This window comes from Pristiophorus japonicus, chromosome 18 (assembly GCF_044704955.1).
Source record: "Pristiophorus japonicus isolate sPriJap1 chromosome 18, sPriJap1.hap1, whole genome shotgun sequence".
NCBI classification, from domain to species: domain Eukaryota; kingdom Metazoa; phylum Chordata; class Chondrichthyes; family Pristiophoridae; genus Pristiophorus; species Pristiophorus japonicus.
This window is the reverse complement of record NC_091994.1, coordinates 8222330-8238977: the sequence shown is the minus strand read 5'-3', so window position 1 is coordinate 8238977 and position 16648 is coordinate 8222330. Positions and strand designations below refer to the sequence as shown.

The 16648-nt window shown below is 47.4% G+C and overlaps 1 protein-coding gene across 1 annotated transcript in view; it reads left to right on the top strand.

The window, feature by feature from the left end:
• The first annotated feature begins 5160 nt into the window (after positions 1-5160).
• cers1 (ceramide synthase 1) overlaps positions 5161-16648 on the top strand; it is a 49996-nt gene continuing 38508 nt past the window's right edge. Inside the window, exon 1 of the mRNA XM_070860798.1 lies at positions 5161-5244. The gene's annotated coding sequence lies outside the window, so the exon portion shown is untranslated. The remainder of the gene's footprint in view (positions 5245-16648) is intronic.

Below are 16648 nucleotides of genomic sequence, written 5' to 3'. Positions count from 1 at the left end.
CTTCCTGAAAAGACAATAAAAAAGTGAAGTTCAGGTTAAATACCGGGCCCAGCACGAGTGTACCTATGACCCTCGGACCTCCGAAGGTAGTGCCCCCTGTTGGTGGGCAAACCTTATGTACATACATTACAAACATAAATGTTTCTTTTTGTGGGATGATGTCCAGCCTGTGATTCAGAGGAACAGCTGATTGGACAGGCTGTGAATGGAAGCCGTGAGCTGTGTGTAGCAGCCTGTCTGCCAAGGAGCCGGGGTTGAAGGAGCGGTGGGCTTCAACACCCCCGGCCCGCTGGTTATATAACAAGTACCACTGACTGTCTTTTGTTTTACAACCCGAGCCTTTTTATAGCTCTGTGCACGCAACTGAACCACTCGGCTCCATTAGCTGAGTCATGATCACATCTGTCCTGTTTTATTCATTTGTTAAATCATTTTTATTGATAATTTACAAATAAAAAATACCACATTAATGACCACAGCAATAATGCTGATGTTTATCCACTTAGTGGATTTCTTAATGTTCAATTTTTAAATCTAAAAATGGGTTCATTTCGATAATGGAAAGTTTGAATAATTGAGGACTGTAAGGGATAAATTGTAAGGTTGCAAATAGGGGGTCAGAATTATGCTGAAGGTAGCGAACTTATAAAGTGCCTATGTATGTAACATTTGCTTGTATAGGTATAGCACACTTATACACATTAAACTATAGCTTAACCTTAGTAACACTTAAACAGCCAAAGTTAGCAGTTTAAAAGTCTCTGAGGAAGAGATAAAGAAGCCAGTACAGCCACCCTAGGCATCAGATAGACTGGAGTAGAGGGAAAAATGGAACAAAGCAATGATGAGAGATGGATAGTTGCAAGTACCACTCAGAGCCTGTTGGATGAGAGTCGACAAATCAATGTAACTTCGCTGATAACAATAGACCTATCGATGATTTTGTAGGAGGATAGCTCCTCTCCGAAACCTGTATAAATTATGCTTGAAAACTCTTGTATTTCGGAGATTCCATGACTGAATCTTCCCGTGCATTGCTTGTAATAAAACCAGTAAACCTGAGGTTTCGTTTGTTTACTTCCGTGGTCGTTATTCAGTGGGAGCTAGGCGAGGTGTCGATTAACTATATCAGTTAGTCCACCTTGAAGGAGAGAAGCTTCCTTTTTAATTCCTGCAAGAACTCTTTTCATTTACCCCATTTTAGTTGATTATCAGCAAACCTCCAATTGCTACAATACATGACAGGAATCGTAGTTTGTAGTTTAAGCTCAGGTCTAAAGTGGAAACGCCAGAACTACAACGAGCCAATTCTGAGTCCGACTCTGAAACTGTTATGGCACTCGAGCAGAACTTCCTGAGCAGAACCCAGCTCATCACTATGGAATGATTGTGTCAGTCGTGGCTCAGTGGGTAACACTCTCGCCTCGGAGTCAGAATGTTATGAGATCATAGTCCCACTCCAGGTACTTGAGCACAAAAATCCCGGCTGACACTCCAGTGCAGTGCTGAGGGAGTGCTGCACTGTCGGAGGTGCCGTCTTTCAGATGAGACGTCAAACCGGGGCCCCGTCTGCTCTCTCAGGTGGACGTAAAAGATCCCACGGCACTATTTTGAAGAAGAGCAGGGGAGTTATCCCCGGTGCCCTGGCCAATATTTATCCCTCAATCAACATCATGAAAACAGGTGATCAGGTCATTATCACATTGCTGTTTTGTGGGAGCTTGCTGTGTGCAATTGGCTGCCACGTTTCTCCACATTACAACAGTGACTACACTCCAAAAGTACTTCATTGGCTGTAAAGCGCTTTGGGATGTGCTGAGGTTGTGAAAGTTGCTATATAAATGCAAATCTTTTTCTAGAATCTGTGCAGCCAGGTGCCATCTAGTCCGGGGATGATAGATAATTGTTGGGCAAGGGTATTAAGGGTTACAGAACCAAGGCATTGTGGATGGAGTTAAAATACAGATCATCCATGATCTAATTGAATGGAGTAACCAGCTCGATGGACTGAGCGGCCTCCTCTTGTTCCTGTGAAACCACTGAGTGAGCTCGGGCTTGTATCCAGCAGACGGGGCCCCGATTTAACATCTCATCCGAAAGACCTTGTGTGTGCACTAGGTCTGTGTAGCAGAGCAGGTCTCCAGTCGTCTTGGATAACCCTTGCCAATGGACCAAGACCTAGCTCTGTCAAGCCCGTGTGGTGGCTGGTGTGCAACGGCCACCCCACATTAAAAAAATCCACCCTTCAGGATGTAGTTCAGGGCCTGGAATGTTAGATCCTTCATTGAAACACCTGCGAACTCATCCTTTTTTGGCATGGAAGGAAGTCATCCTCGTTTCGAGGGACTGCCTATAATAATGGTATCCATGACAATACCCCACCATTTCCTTCCACGCCAAGCAAGCAGCAGTAGAAACATGACTGTTACAGTGAATAACCAATCACACAGAAGCATAATAATTGACACAGGGAAACAATCTATTGCATCGAATTGTAAAGCTCAACGCTGCACTGGGACATTGAAACTATTGGTTTCAATCATTTAGGCAGCTGCAGGGGGCGGGTGGGGTGGCGGGGAGTGGGTGAATGTAGGACCACCAAGAACGAAATGAATAAAAAGGTTTGCATTTCTAAAGTGCCATTCACGACCACGAACATCCCAATGCGCTTTACAGCAATAAAGTACTTTGTAGATATAGTTAAGATACAGCTCATCCATGATCTAATTGCCACTTTGCACACAGCAAGTTCCCGCAAACAGAATTGTGATAATGAGCGGGCTATCTGTTTTTGTGTTGCTGATTGAGGGATAACTATTGGCCCCAGAGCAATGATGCCTTGAAAAGAGGAAGGAGGTGGCAGTCAATGGACTTAGTTCTAAAGTTGTGCTACTGTTGATTCGGGAGCCAGAGCTGGTACCAACATGCTTGGTCCCGCCACACCTGTTTCCCACCAGAGCTAGCCTTCCCCCGTCCTGTTATTTCCCCGGGCTGGAGAGTCTAGAGCCAGGGGTCACAGTCTCAGGATAAGGGGTCGACCATTTAAGACTGAGATGAGGAGAAATTTCTTCACTCAGAGGGTGGTGAATCTTTGGAATTCTCTACCTCAGAGAGCTGTGGAGGCTCAGTCATTGAGTATATTCAAGGCTGAGATCAATAGATTTTTGGACTCTAGGGGAATCAAGGGATATGGAGATCGGGCGGGAAAGTGAAGTTGAGGTCGAAGATCAGCCATGATCTTATTGAATGGCAGAGCAGGCTCGAGGTGCCGTATGGCCTACTCCTGCTCCTAATGCTTATGTTCTTATCCTGTGAACAAGCATTGACAAGTGAAGGGATTTGCCAATCTCATTGGAATGTAGCTCAAAAAATGAATTGATCAGCCTTCGTTTGCAGTGCATCAATCGACTGCTCCGAGCTCTCCGCTGCGTGCGTGATACACCCTTCGGACCTCCTCACCACTGCTCACACCAACAGCAATAAACCAATCCCACGGCACTATTTCAAAGAATATGAGAGTTATCCCTGGTCACCTGGACAATATTTATCCCTCAATTATCATCACTAAAATCAGGTTATCTGGTCATTATCACATTGTGGGAGCTTGCTGTGAACAAACTGGCTGCTGCATTTCCTACATTACAACAGTGACTACACTTCAAAAAATAAAGTACTTCATTGACTGTAAAGCACTTTGGACATCCTGAGGTCGTGAGAGATGCTAGAAAAATGCGTCTTTCATTTCAACATTCAAGGTTTTTCTTTTGTTTATAATCTCTTCTCCCCCCCTTTCTTTCTCCCCCTCTTTCACCCCCCAGCTCCTCTCCCTTTCCCCCTTTCTTTCACCCCCCAGCTCCTCTCCCTCTCCTCCTTTCTCTTTCACCCCCAGTTTCTCTCCCTCTCCCCCTTTCTCTCTCCCCCTCTTTCACCCCCCAGTTCCTCTCCCTCTCCCCCTTTCTCTCTCCCCCACTTTCACCCCCCAATTCCTCTCCCTCTCCCCCATTCTCTCCTCCACCCCCTTTCTATCCCTTCCCCCTCCTCCCCACCCCCCTCGTCTCCTCCCCCACCCACGATCCCCTGACTTACTCCAAGCAAGCTGACAGAAAAACAGCAAGCTCGGGCTGTCCGCATGTGTGACTCGGGTAGGGACGGTGCTTATTGTAATCGTGGAAGAGGGTGGAAACAAGAAAGGCTCACGTGAAGCGATTGGTGGGTGACTTTTAAGGGCTGTAGATCGACGGCTGACGCGGATTGGGCGAGCCGCGCATCTTTCTCTGCCTGTGGGCGGGTCTGGGTGCCATCTGAACGTGACCAGACTGTAAAGGAGGAGTCATTCTGTTTTTTGTGTGTGTGTGTGGGTTGGGTGAAGGAAAGAAACGTGACCAGACTGTCAAATCTGGATCTTTTGCTTGTATTTCAGATGCGCGGATACACTGCAGCAACCGGCAGGGAACGAGGGAGCAGGAGGGAGAGGGACTTGAGCCAGGGGCTTGCCCGCAGAAACTGACCCAGCTGCGGGTGAAACTGACGAGAGAGGGGGGAAATTACAAGGACAAGTGAGGCTGGAAGCTGCAAGACCAAATTGCTAAGCAGCAGTCTTAAAACCAAGAGGATGCATTCATTGTTGATGAATATTTAATGGACCGGGAGATTTCTCAATCGCTGCATGTCATTTTGCAAAAGTGACCGAGTGGGAGTCTCGGAGACCTTTAATATACAACCCAGCGAGATCCAGACTTGATTCACGAAACGACTGGTCCTGAACACTAAATTGCAACATTTCCAAGAAATACATTGTATCCAGTTGTAAATAATCGCACTGTTTTTAAAACTGGAAGAGCGCTGAGAATCAGATACATTGTTTCGTAGTCACCCCAAGGGAAAGTATCTCTTTCCTCCTGGCTCTGATTTCTTTTATTGAGGGTTTACAGTGCAGTGTTGTTTTTTCTGTGACTAATTCCTGGGGAGTTATTTGTTAATCGATTGGGGAATCGGTGTGCAATGGAGGCTGGCGAGCAGGTTGCCGGGCTGGTGCAGCCGATGCCTGGCTATGGCGAGGTGCTGCTCAAAAGCTTCTCTCGCATGAACACTGCGGTTGCCGAGTGCCGGGACTGCGGATTTGAGCTCTCGAAACGGACCCTGCTGGAAAACGCCTCCCTCACCGCGACCGAGGGGCTTTTGTTCCTGGTTTGTGCGGTGGGCTGGACCCTCCTGCGGAAGGCAGCTTCGCGTTACCTTTTCCAGGTCAGTCAGTGAGTCAGTGTTTGGGCCCCTTATTATATTGTCAAGCAAGATACCGATTCCGCATCTGTGTGTTATTAACCTAAGAAAAGCTGGCCTGAACATATATCAAGACTCTCACTCTACCTTAGATAGATATACAGACAATCTATCTCCTCTCTTTATCCATCCCTCTATCCCCTCCACCCACCTTTTATCCCTCTCTCTCTATCTCTTTATCTATCCTTCTCTCTATCCCCCTTTCTCTCTTTATCTAGCTTTCTCTCTCGCTATCTTTCTCTCTCTCTCTTTATCTTTCTCTCGCTCTCTTTCTCTTTATCTCTCTTTCTCTCTTTATCTTTCTCTTTCTATCTTTCTCTCTCTCTCTTTATCTTTGTATTTATCTCTCTATTTCGCTCGCTCTCGCTCGCTTTCTCTTTTTTCTCTCTCTCGATCACTTATCTATATAGAGAGAAAGATAAATTTAGATTAGATAGACTATATATATATATATATATATATATATAATAATCTAATTTATCTTTCTATTTATATACACACACAAAGTCTATCTAATCATTAATTATCTAATCTCTCTCTCTCTCTCTCTCTCTCTCTATATATATATATATATATATATATATATGCTATATACCAGTATTAAATTTGCTTGCAGTCTGAATCAATATATTTATAGACAATAATGTATCAAACCGAGGCTTGATTTGACTGCTGTTGATGCCCTGTTAATGTGCAATGAAATACAATGTCACAACAGGCACTGACTATGTTAGCCAGGTTTGGGCATGTTGGGCTAAAACAGGCCTCTTGGATTGAGTTTCTCTCATTTTATGATTTATAAACAACAATGTTGTCCTTGTGCATCTCATTCTTCCAAAAAAAACACAAATACAGCTCCATGTGTTAAAATGCGTGTGTGTTCTCACAATGCAGCCCGCCCTGATGTGAGGGACTCACACAAATTGTATGTTTTAAAAAAAAAATTCTAATATGCTGTGGCAAAGTTACTAGAGTTGTTATGTTCTTACAGATTGGGTAATGGCTCATAATATTTAGTAGGTAGGCGGTTTCCTTTAAATACCACCAACAAATCCCTGTGTTATCGGAGCTTCCTGTCACATGATCCCATCCACCTGAAAACATTTTGCCCCAACCAGCACTGCTGTGCTTCCTTAGAAACATAGGGCCCAAGTTTCCACATGATTTGCGCCTGATTTTTAGGAGCAACTGGTGGAGAACGGACTATCTTAGAAATCGCAATTCTCCTCATTTTTTTTCCTGCAGTTCTAGTAGAACAGTTCTACTTTGGAACAGAATTTTTTCTTCAAAAGGGGGCGTGTCCGGCCACTGACACCTGATTTCAAAGTTTCCACAGTGAAAACGTACTCCAAACTAACTTAGAATGGAGCAAGTGAAGATTTTTGTAGAACTGAAAATACCTGTTCTACACATTAAAAAATCAGGCGCAGGTTACAAATTAGGCGTCCAGAACGAGGTGGGGAGGGGAAGGGAAGTCATTAAATTCTACAATAAATCCTTATTTATACTTATACAAATATTATACAAATAAATCCAACCTGAATAAACATTTATAAGCAAAGAAAAGATTAAATAAACCATCTTCCTACCTGTGTGAAAGTGCTTCAGCCAGCCTCACAAGTTCGTTCATTCGTTCCCGACGGCAGAGGGGGAGGAGGAAGCTGTTCCCGACGGAGGGAGGGAGGGAGGGAGGGAGGGAGTGCGGGCCCGCCCGCCCGAACGCAGCAGGGGGGGCGGGGGGGAGGAAGACGTTCCAGACGACGGGCGGGAAGGAGACAGTGAGAAGGCTGTAGGAAGCCTCAGTGCTGATGTGCTGATGGCAATGTGCTTTTATTAAAAAATGTTCAAAAATTAAACAGCTACAAAGAACTACAAAAATGGCCGAGTGTCAATGTTTTCCTTCACACTGCGCGTGCGCGAAAGCTCCAACATGCACGCGTAGGGTTGCCGGCAGGAACAAAACGAATTTAAATAGTACCCGCCCCTTCCCACTTATAAAATCGGCGCGAGTGTAGGCTCCGCCCCCCTGGGCGCCGCGCCAAACAGACAAGGAGCTGCAGGGCTCTCCAGAATTGCAAGTTTTTTTTCCGGCGCCGTTTTAGGCGCGAGAAACGGGCACCCAGCTCGGAGGGGCGCCCGTTTTTTATCGTGTGGAAACTTGGGCCCATAGAAACTAGGTGCAGGAGTAGGCCATTCGGCCCTTCAAGCCTGCACCACCATTCAATAAGTTCATGGCTGATCATTCACCTCAGTACACCATTCCTGCTTTCTCTCCATACCCCTTGATCCCTTTAGCCGTCAGGGCCATATCTAACTCCCTCTTGAATATATCTAACAAACTGGCATCAACAACTCTCTGCGATAAAGAATTCCAGCGGTTAACAACTCTCTGAGTGAAGAAGTTTCTCCTCATCTCGGTCCTAAATGGCTTACCCTTTATCCTTAGACTGTGACCCCTGGCGCTGGACTTCCCTTCAAACATCAGAAGACAATGTCAGGCTCTGCATCCATAATGGGCTCCGTAACTATACTGTACAATGAGCAGGAAATTGGTTCCCACCTTAATGTGTGCTATATAGGTTGCCAGTGAGGTGGATTTAAAATATTCACAAACTGACCTTTGCTCTTGTGTGGTTTATGATGTTTGAACCACTTGATTTATATAGTGCCTTGATGTATTCCAACGTCTCATAGTACGTCACACATTGTGCAGTGATTCTTGTTACCAAGGCAAATATGGCAACCATTCTGCATCAGCAACCACCCATAAATGCCCATGAGATGAAAGACCAGTTAAGTATATTTTTGTGGGTGAGTGTCAGCCAGGGCCCAGTGGGTAGCACACTCACCTCTGAATCTGAAGGTTGTGGGTTCAAGTCCCACTCCAGAGACTTCAGCACAAAAATCTAGGCTGACACCCCAGTGTAGTGCTGAGGGAGTGCTGCACTGTCGGAGGTGCTGTCTTTCGGATGTGTCATGTATGTAACCTTCATGTAACTGTAACCTTCATGTAACAACACTGCATACACCTAAAAAATGCACACCTTGACCACAGGGAGTGAACTTGTGGGAGACACTCCTCACCTGGTCATCCAGGTATATAAAGGGAGGTCCCATGCAGGGTCATCACTTCTTGGTCCTATGAATAAAGGTACGGGTCACAGAGTGACCTTGTCTGCAGAATGTGCCTCGTGTGAATTTATAGTAGTGTGCAAGGACACTACATTTGGCGACGAGAAACGGGAATCAACGACACGAGAATTGCCACAGGTAGCACAGAGGAATGGTACTGTGTTGGTGAGGACTGGGAAGATTTTGTTGAGAGGCTCCAGCAGAGCTTTGTCACAAAGGACTGGCTGGGAGATGCAACGGCTGACAAGTAAAGGGCGCATCTACGGGCTGATGAAAGACCTGCTCGCACCCGAGAAGCCAGCGGACAAAACCTTTGAAGAGCTCAGCAAACTGATCGGTGAGCACCTCAAACCAGCGAGCAGAATACACATGGCCCGACACCGATTCTATACACACCGACGTCGGGAAGGACAGAGCATACCGGATTTCGTTGCAGACCTTCGGCGCTTGGCCAGCCTCTGTAAGTTCACAGACGCCTGCAGGGGGGAGATGTTAAGGGATTTCTTTATTGAGGGCATTGGTCATGTCGGGATTTTCAGAAAGCTAATTGAGACCAAGGACTTGACCTTGGAAGCGGCGGCGTTGATGGCTCAGACCTTCATGGCGGGGGAGGAGGAAACCAAGATAATATACGCGCACAACTCTGCTTCCAACGTGGCAATGGATCAGGGAGTCAACATTGTAAACGCGACTCAGAACCCCGCAGGCAGGCAAGGGCAATTCGATACCACCCAGGCAACAACAGACTCGAGAGTGAGTCCTCAACAGAGACAATGGCAGGTTGAATGGACATTTATGCCATCACAGTGGACAATGCATCCCGGGATGGGGCCATTGACACCCACTAACAGAGTGCTCAAGAGTAATCAAAGAGACAATCAGAGAGGAATGCCTGGTAACAACTCTTTTGTTCACAACAATCTCCGCTCATGCTGGAGGTGCGGGGGCAGATATGCTGCAAAAACCAATAGGTTTCAACAACTTATCTGTAGAAACATAGAAACATAGAAAATAGGTGCAGGAGTAGGCCATTCGGCCCTTCTAGCCTGCACCGCCATTCAATGAGTTCATGGCTGAACATTCAACTTCAGTACCCCATTCCTGCTTTCTCGCCATACCCCTTGATCCCCCTAGCAGTAAGGACCTCATCTAACTCCTTTTTGAATATATTTAGTGAATTGGCCTCAATAACTTTCTGTGGTAGAGAATTCCACAGGTTCACCACTCTCTGGGTGAAGAAGTTCCTCCGCATCTCGGTCCTAAATGGCTTACCCCTTATCCTTAGACTGTGACCCCTGGTTCTGGACTTCCCCAACATTGGGAACATTCTTCCTGCATCTAACCTGTCTAACCCCGTCAGAATTTTATATGTTTCTATGAGGTCCCCTCTCATTCTTCTGAACTCCAGTGAATACAAGCCCAGTTGATCCAGTCTTTCTTGATAGGTCAGTCCCGCCATCCCGGGAATCAGTCTGGTGAACCTTCGCTGCACTCCCTCAATAGCAAGAATGTCCTTCCTCAGGTTAGGAGACCAAAACTGTACACAATACTCCAGGTGTGGCCTCACCAATGCCCTGTACAACTGTAGCAACACCTCCCTGCCCCTGTACTCAAATCCCCTTGCTATGAAGGCCAACATGCCATTTGCTTTCTTAACCGCCTGCTGCACCTGCATGCCAACCTTCAATGACTGATGTACCATGACACCCAGGTCTCTTTGCACCTCCCCTTTTCCTAATCTGTCACCATTCAGATAATAGTCTGTCTCTCTGTTTTTACCACCAAAGTGGATAACCTCACATTTATCCACATTATACTTCATCTGCCATGCATTTGCCCACTCACCTAACCTATCCAAGTCGCTCTGCAGCCTCACAGCATCCTCCTCGCAGCTCACACTGCCACCCAACTTAGTGTCATCCGCAAATTTGGAGATACTACATTTAATCCCCTCATCTAAATCATTAATGTACAGTGTAAACAGCTGGGGCCCCAGCACAGAACCTTGCGGTACCCCACTAGTCACTGCCTGCCATTCTGAAAAGTACCCATTTACTCCTACTCTTTGCTTCCTGTCTGACAACCAGTTCTCAATCCATGTCAGTACACTACCCCCAATCCCATGTGCTCTAACTTTGCACATCAATCTCTTGTGTGGGACCTTGTCGAACGCCTTCTGAAAGTCCAAATATACCACATCAACTGGTTCTCCCTTATCCACTCTACTGGAAACATCCTCAAAAAATTCCAGAAGATTTGTCAAGCATGATTTCCCTTTCACAAATCCATGCTGACTTGTAACTTCAGTGGACATTTAGCCAGAATGTGTAGGAAGCCCACAGCGAGGCTAATTTACGAGGCAGATGAACCAGAAGTGGGGTTTGCAAGGCAGGGTGATGCTTGGGACAAAGCAATGGATACTGGAGTTCAGTGGGTTCATGTGGCAAACATCCACAGCTCATATTCCTATGATGATGAAAGTCCTATTAAACAGCATACGGTACGCATGGAGCTGGACACAGAGGCCAGCCAGTCACTTATGAATGTCCAACAATTCGAGAAACTATGGTCACTCAAAGCTAGCAGACCAAAACTAGAACGCATTGACACGCAATTATGGACATACACCAAAGAGAGCATCCCAGTGCTAGGCAGTGCAATGTTGGTGGTCACATATAATGGATCAGAGAATCGGCTGCCACTCTGGCTTGTCCCGGGAAATGGTCCCGCGCTTTTGGGGAGGAGCTGGCTAGTCGAGATGAACTGGAAATGGGGGGATGTGCACACCATTTCATCTGTGGAGCGAAGTTCATGCTCACAGGTCCTTCAGAAATTTGAGTCACTATTTCAACCTGGTGTCGGGACTTTCAAAGGTACCAAAGTAGTGATACGAATCACCCCGGACACCAGATCAGTGCACCACAAAGCCAGAGCTGTGCCTTATGTGATGCGAGAGAAAATTGAGAGTGAGTTGGACAGGTTGCTAAGAGAGGGCATAATTTTGCCCGTTGAATTCAGCGACTGGGCAAGCCCCATCGTCCCTGTCCTAAAAACGGATGGCTCGGTCAGGATCTGTGGCTTCCGAGAGCGGAGGATCTTTTTGCCATCCTGGCAGGCGGCAAGCTGTTCACCAAGTTGGACCTCACTTCAGCCTACATGACCCAGGAACTGGCCGAAGAATCCAAGCTACTGACCACCATCACCACGCACAAGGGGATGTTTGTCTACAACAGGTGTCCATTCGATCAGCGGCCGCTATCTTTCAAAGGAACATGGAAAGTCTGCTCAAATTCATCCCTGGAACAATCGTATTTCAGGATGACATCCTTATCACGGGTCGAGACACCGAGGAACACTTCCACAACCTGGAGGAGGTGCTACGCCGACTGGACCGGGTAGGCCTGCGACTAAAGAAGTCCAAGTTTGTGTTTTTGGCCCCAGAGGTCGAGTTTTTGGGCAGGAGGGTTGCCACAGACGGGATCCGGCCTACCGAATCCAAAACGGAGGCGATTCATCGTGCGCCCAGGCCCGGTAACACATCGGAGTTGCGTTCATTTCTGGAACTCTTGAACTATTTCGGGAACTTTCTGCCGAACTTAAGTATGTTGTTGGAGCCGCTACACGTGCTCCTGCGTTAGGGTTGCGATTCGTTTTGGGGAGACTGTCAGGAACGGGCTTTCAATCGGGCGCAGAACCTGCTTTGTTCAAATAAGCTGTTGACCCTGTACAACCCCTGTAAGAAATTGGTTTTGACATGTGATGCATCATCCTATGGGATTGGGTGCATGTTGCAGCAGAGTAATGATGAGGGCCAACTCCAACCTGTGGCTTATGCCCCCAGGTCGCTCTCCCAAGCAGAACGGGGATATGGGATGGTTGAAAAGGAAGCACTCGCATGTGTTTACGAGATGAAAAAGATGCACCAGTACCTTTTTGGCAGAAGGTTCGAGTTAGAAACGGACCACAAGCCGTTAACATCCCTGTTGTCAGAGAGCAAAGCTGTCAATGCCAATGCGACAGCTCGCATACAACGATGGGCTCTCACGCTGGCTGTGTATGACTACACCATACGGCACCGGCCAGGCACCGAAAATTGTGCTGACGCGCTAAGCAGGCTTCCACTGGCAGCGGAGCAGGGGGCAGCGGAGCAAAGCGCTGAGATGGTCATGGCCGTTGATGCCTTTGACAGCACAGGCTCCCCCATCACAGCCTGCCAGATCAAAATCTGGACAAACAGAGATCCCCTCCTATCCTTGATTAAGAAATGTGTCCTGACTGGGGATTAGGTGCCCGCACACGGAGCATGCCCTGAGGAGGTCAGACCGTTTCACCATGAGCTCTCCATCCAAGCCGACTGCCTGCTATGGGGCAGCCGGGTAGTCATGCCCCAAAAGGGAAGGGAAGCATTTATCAGGGAACTCCACAGCGAGCACTCAGGCATCGTGCTAATGAAGGCCATTACCTGGTCACGTGTATGGTGGCCGGGAATTGACTCAGACCTGGAACATTGTGTTCGCAGGTGCATGATGTGTGCCCAGTTGGGCAATGCCCCCAGGGAGGCCCCACTCAGCCCGTGGCCCTGGCCCACCAGGCCATGGTCACGTATTCACGTAGACTATGTGGGCCCGTTCATGGGGAAAATGTTCCTCATTGTTGTTGATGCGTACTCGAAATGGATCGAGTGCATCATATTGAATTCGTGCATTACATCCACCACTGTGGAGAGTCTGCGTGCGGTCTTTGCGACCCACGGCTTGCCGGACATCCTGGTTAGCGACAACGGCCCGTGTTTCACTAGCTATGAATTCCGGGAGTTCATGTCGGGTAATGGCATCAAACATGTCAGGACAGCACCGTTCAAGTCGGCTTCCAATGGCCAGGTGAAACGTGCGGTCCAAATCATAAAACAGGGCATGCTCCGGATTCAAGGACCCTCCCTTTAATGTCACCTATCACGCCTCTTGCTGGCCTATAGGTCCCGACCGCATTCGCTCACGGGAGTCCCGCCCACGGAACTACTCATGAAACGTACACTTAAAACTCGGCTGTCCCTTATTCACCCTGTCCTGTCAGACAATGTTGAGGGCAGGCGCCAGTCCCAAAATGAGTGCCATGACCGTAACTCAAAGGGGAGATGTATAGAAATCGATGACCCTGTATTTGTTCTTAATCACGCTTTGGGCCCCAAGTGGCTTGAGGGTACTGTAATTGGCAAAGAGGGGAATAGGGTCATAGTGGTCAGACTTAACAATGGACAGATATGTCGCAAGCATCTGGACCAAGTAAAAAAAAAAGGTTCAGTATGGACACTGAGGAACCTGAGGAAGATCATGAGATGTTGCCCACACCACCACGAATGAATGAGCAACAAGAACATTCAGCAGCATGCACAGTCCCTGCGGCCAGCCCGGACAGGCCGGAATCACCACAGGTGACAGAGACGCATACCAAGGCTCAACAACCAGAGCCCCAACTGCGGCGATCCACGAGAGAGCATCGACCGCCTGAAAGACTCAATCTTTGACCCCATAAGACGTTGGGGGGGAGGTGATGTCATGTATGTAACCTTCATGTAACTGTAACTTTCATAACACTGCATACTGTATACACCTAAGAAATGCACACCTTGACCACAGGGGGTGAATTTGTGGGAGACACTCCTCACCTGGTCATCCAGGTATATAAAGGGAGGTCCCACGCAGGGTCATCACTTCTTGGTCCTGTGAATAAAGGTACGGGTCACAGAGTGACCTTGTCTGCAGAATGTGCCACATGTGAATTTATAGTAGTGTGCAAGGACACTACAGGATGAAACATTAAACCGAGGCCCCGTCTGCCCTCTCGGGTGGATGTAAAAGATTCTGCTTTGAAGAAGAGCAGGGGAGTTATCCCTGGTGTCTTAGCCAATATTTATCCGAACCAACATTGCTGAAACAGATGATTTGGTCATTATCACATTGCTGTTGTGGAGCAGTAGACTATTGGACTGTGGTGGGCATCGTGACCAAACCCAGTTTTGTTCCCAGTTACTGTCCACAAATGTGCAGTTTCCAGCTCTCCATTGAGCTCCATTAGAGCTGGTGTCTAGAAATAGAATAGCATTGTGTTGGTGGTTGCAGGAGAATTAGAACATTCATTAGGACAAAGAAGTTTTAGAGGAGAGCTGATAGAGGTGTGCAAAATTTTGAGGTTTCCGATCAGCTATTTACACTGGTTGGTAACTAGCATTGCATAGATATTACAGCACAGAAACCGGCCATTTGGCCCAACTGGTCTATGCCGATGTTTATGCTCCACATGAGCCTCCTCCCACCCTGCTTCATCTCACCTTATCAGCATGTCCTTCTATTCCTTTCCCCCTCGTGTACTTATCGAGCTTCTCCTTAAATCTTGTGGCTGCGGGATGATTGACAATCAGACGATCCAATTAGAGGGAATAAGTTTAGGAACACAAGAAATAGGAGCAGGAGTAGGCCATGCAGCCCCTCGAGCCTGCTCTGCCATTCAATAGATCATGGCTGATCTTCTATCTCAACTCCACTTTCTCGCCCAATCCCCATATCTCTTGATTCCCCTAGAGTCCAAAAATCTCTCTCTCAGCCTTGAATATACTCAATGATTCAGCATCCACAGCTTTCTGGGACAGAGAATTCCAAAGATTCACAGCCCTCTGAGAGAAGAAATTCCTCTTCATCTCCGTCTTAAATTGCTAACCCCTTATCCTGAGACTGTGACCCCTGGTTCTAGACTCTCCAGCCCAGGGGGAAACAACCTCTCAGCATCTACCTTGTCATTCCCCCTCAGAATCTTATATATTTCAATGAGATCACCACTCATTCTTCTAGACTCCAGAGAGTACAGGCCCAATCTACACAATCTCTCCTCATAGGACAACCCTCTCATTCCAGGGATCAATCCAGTGAACCTTTGTTGCATCACCTCTACGGCAAGTCTATCCTTCCTCAGATAAAGAGATCAAAACTGTGCACAGTACTCCAGGTGTGGTCTCACCAAAGCCCTGTACAATTTTGTTTTATTCGTTCCTGAGATGTGGGCATCGCTGGCAAAGCCAGCATTTATTGCCCGTCCCTAATTGCCCTCGAGAAGGTGGTGGTGAGCCACCATTTCAGAGGGCAGTTAAGCGTCAACCACATTGTGGGTCTGGAGTCACATATCGGCCAGACCGGGTAAGGATGGCAGATTTCCTTCCCTAAAAGGACTTTATTGAACCAGATGGGCTTTTACAACAATCTGGCAGTTTCATGGTCACCATTACTGATACTAGCTTTTTTTATTAACTGAATTTAAATTCCCCCAGCTGCTGTGGTGGGGTTGGAACTCACTACTTTGGATATTTAGTCCAGGACTCTGGATTACTAGTCCAGTGACATAACCACCATCATCATCATCAGAGGCAGTCCCTCAGAATCGAGGAAGACTTGCTTCCACGCTAAAAGTGAGTTCTCAGCTGACTGAACAGTCCAATACAGGAATTACAGTCTCTGTCACAGGTGGGACAGACAGTGGTTGAAGGAAAGGGAGGGTGGGGAGTCTGATTTGCCGCACGCTCCTTCCGCTGCCTGCGCTTGATTTCTGCATGCTCTCGGCGACGAGACTCGAGGTGCTCAGCGCCCTCCTGGATGCACTTCCTCCACTTAGGGCCGTCTTTGGCCAGGGACTCCCAGGTGTCGGTGGGGATGTTGCATTTTATCAGGGAGGCTTTGAGGGTGTCTTTGAAATGTTTCCTCTTACCACCTGGGGCTCGCTTGCCGTGTAGGAGTTCCGAGTAGAGCGCTTGCTTTAGGAGTCTCGTGTCGGGCATGCAGACAGTGTGGCCCGCCCAGCGGAGCAACTATGCTACTGTACCCCAAGACTTCCTTACTCTTGTACTCCAACCCCCTTGCAATAAAGACCAACATGCCCATTTGCCTTCCTAATTGCTTGCTGCATCTTTTACATCACAAGGGAGAGGTTAGAAGATTTTTTTTAAGCCAGAGGGTTGTTGGGGCTTGGAGTACGACCAGAATCAGCGATGGAAATAGAATCCACAATAACTTTCAAAAGTGAAATAGGTGAAAAAGCAAAAAAAATGAGTATCATAGGGAGAAAGGGAATAAGTCGAAGGCGCTTTGAGAGAACCAGCACAAACACAATAGGCAAATTAATCTCTCCTTTCGAAAAAGAAAAAAAATCTTCTTGTGGTGAAGAAGCCCTGTTATCGAGCTGACCATCATCG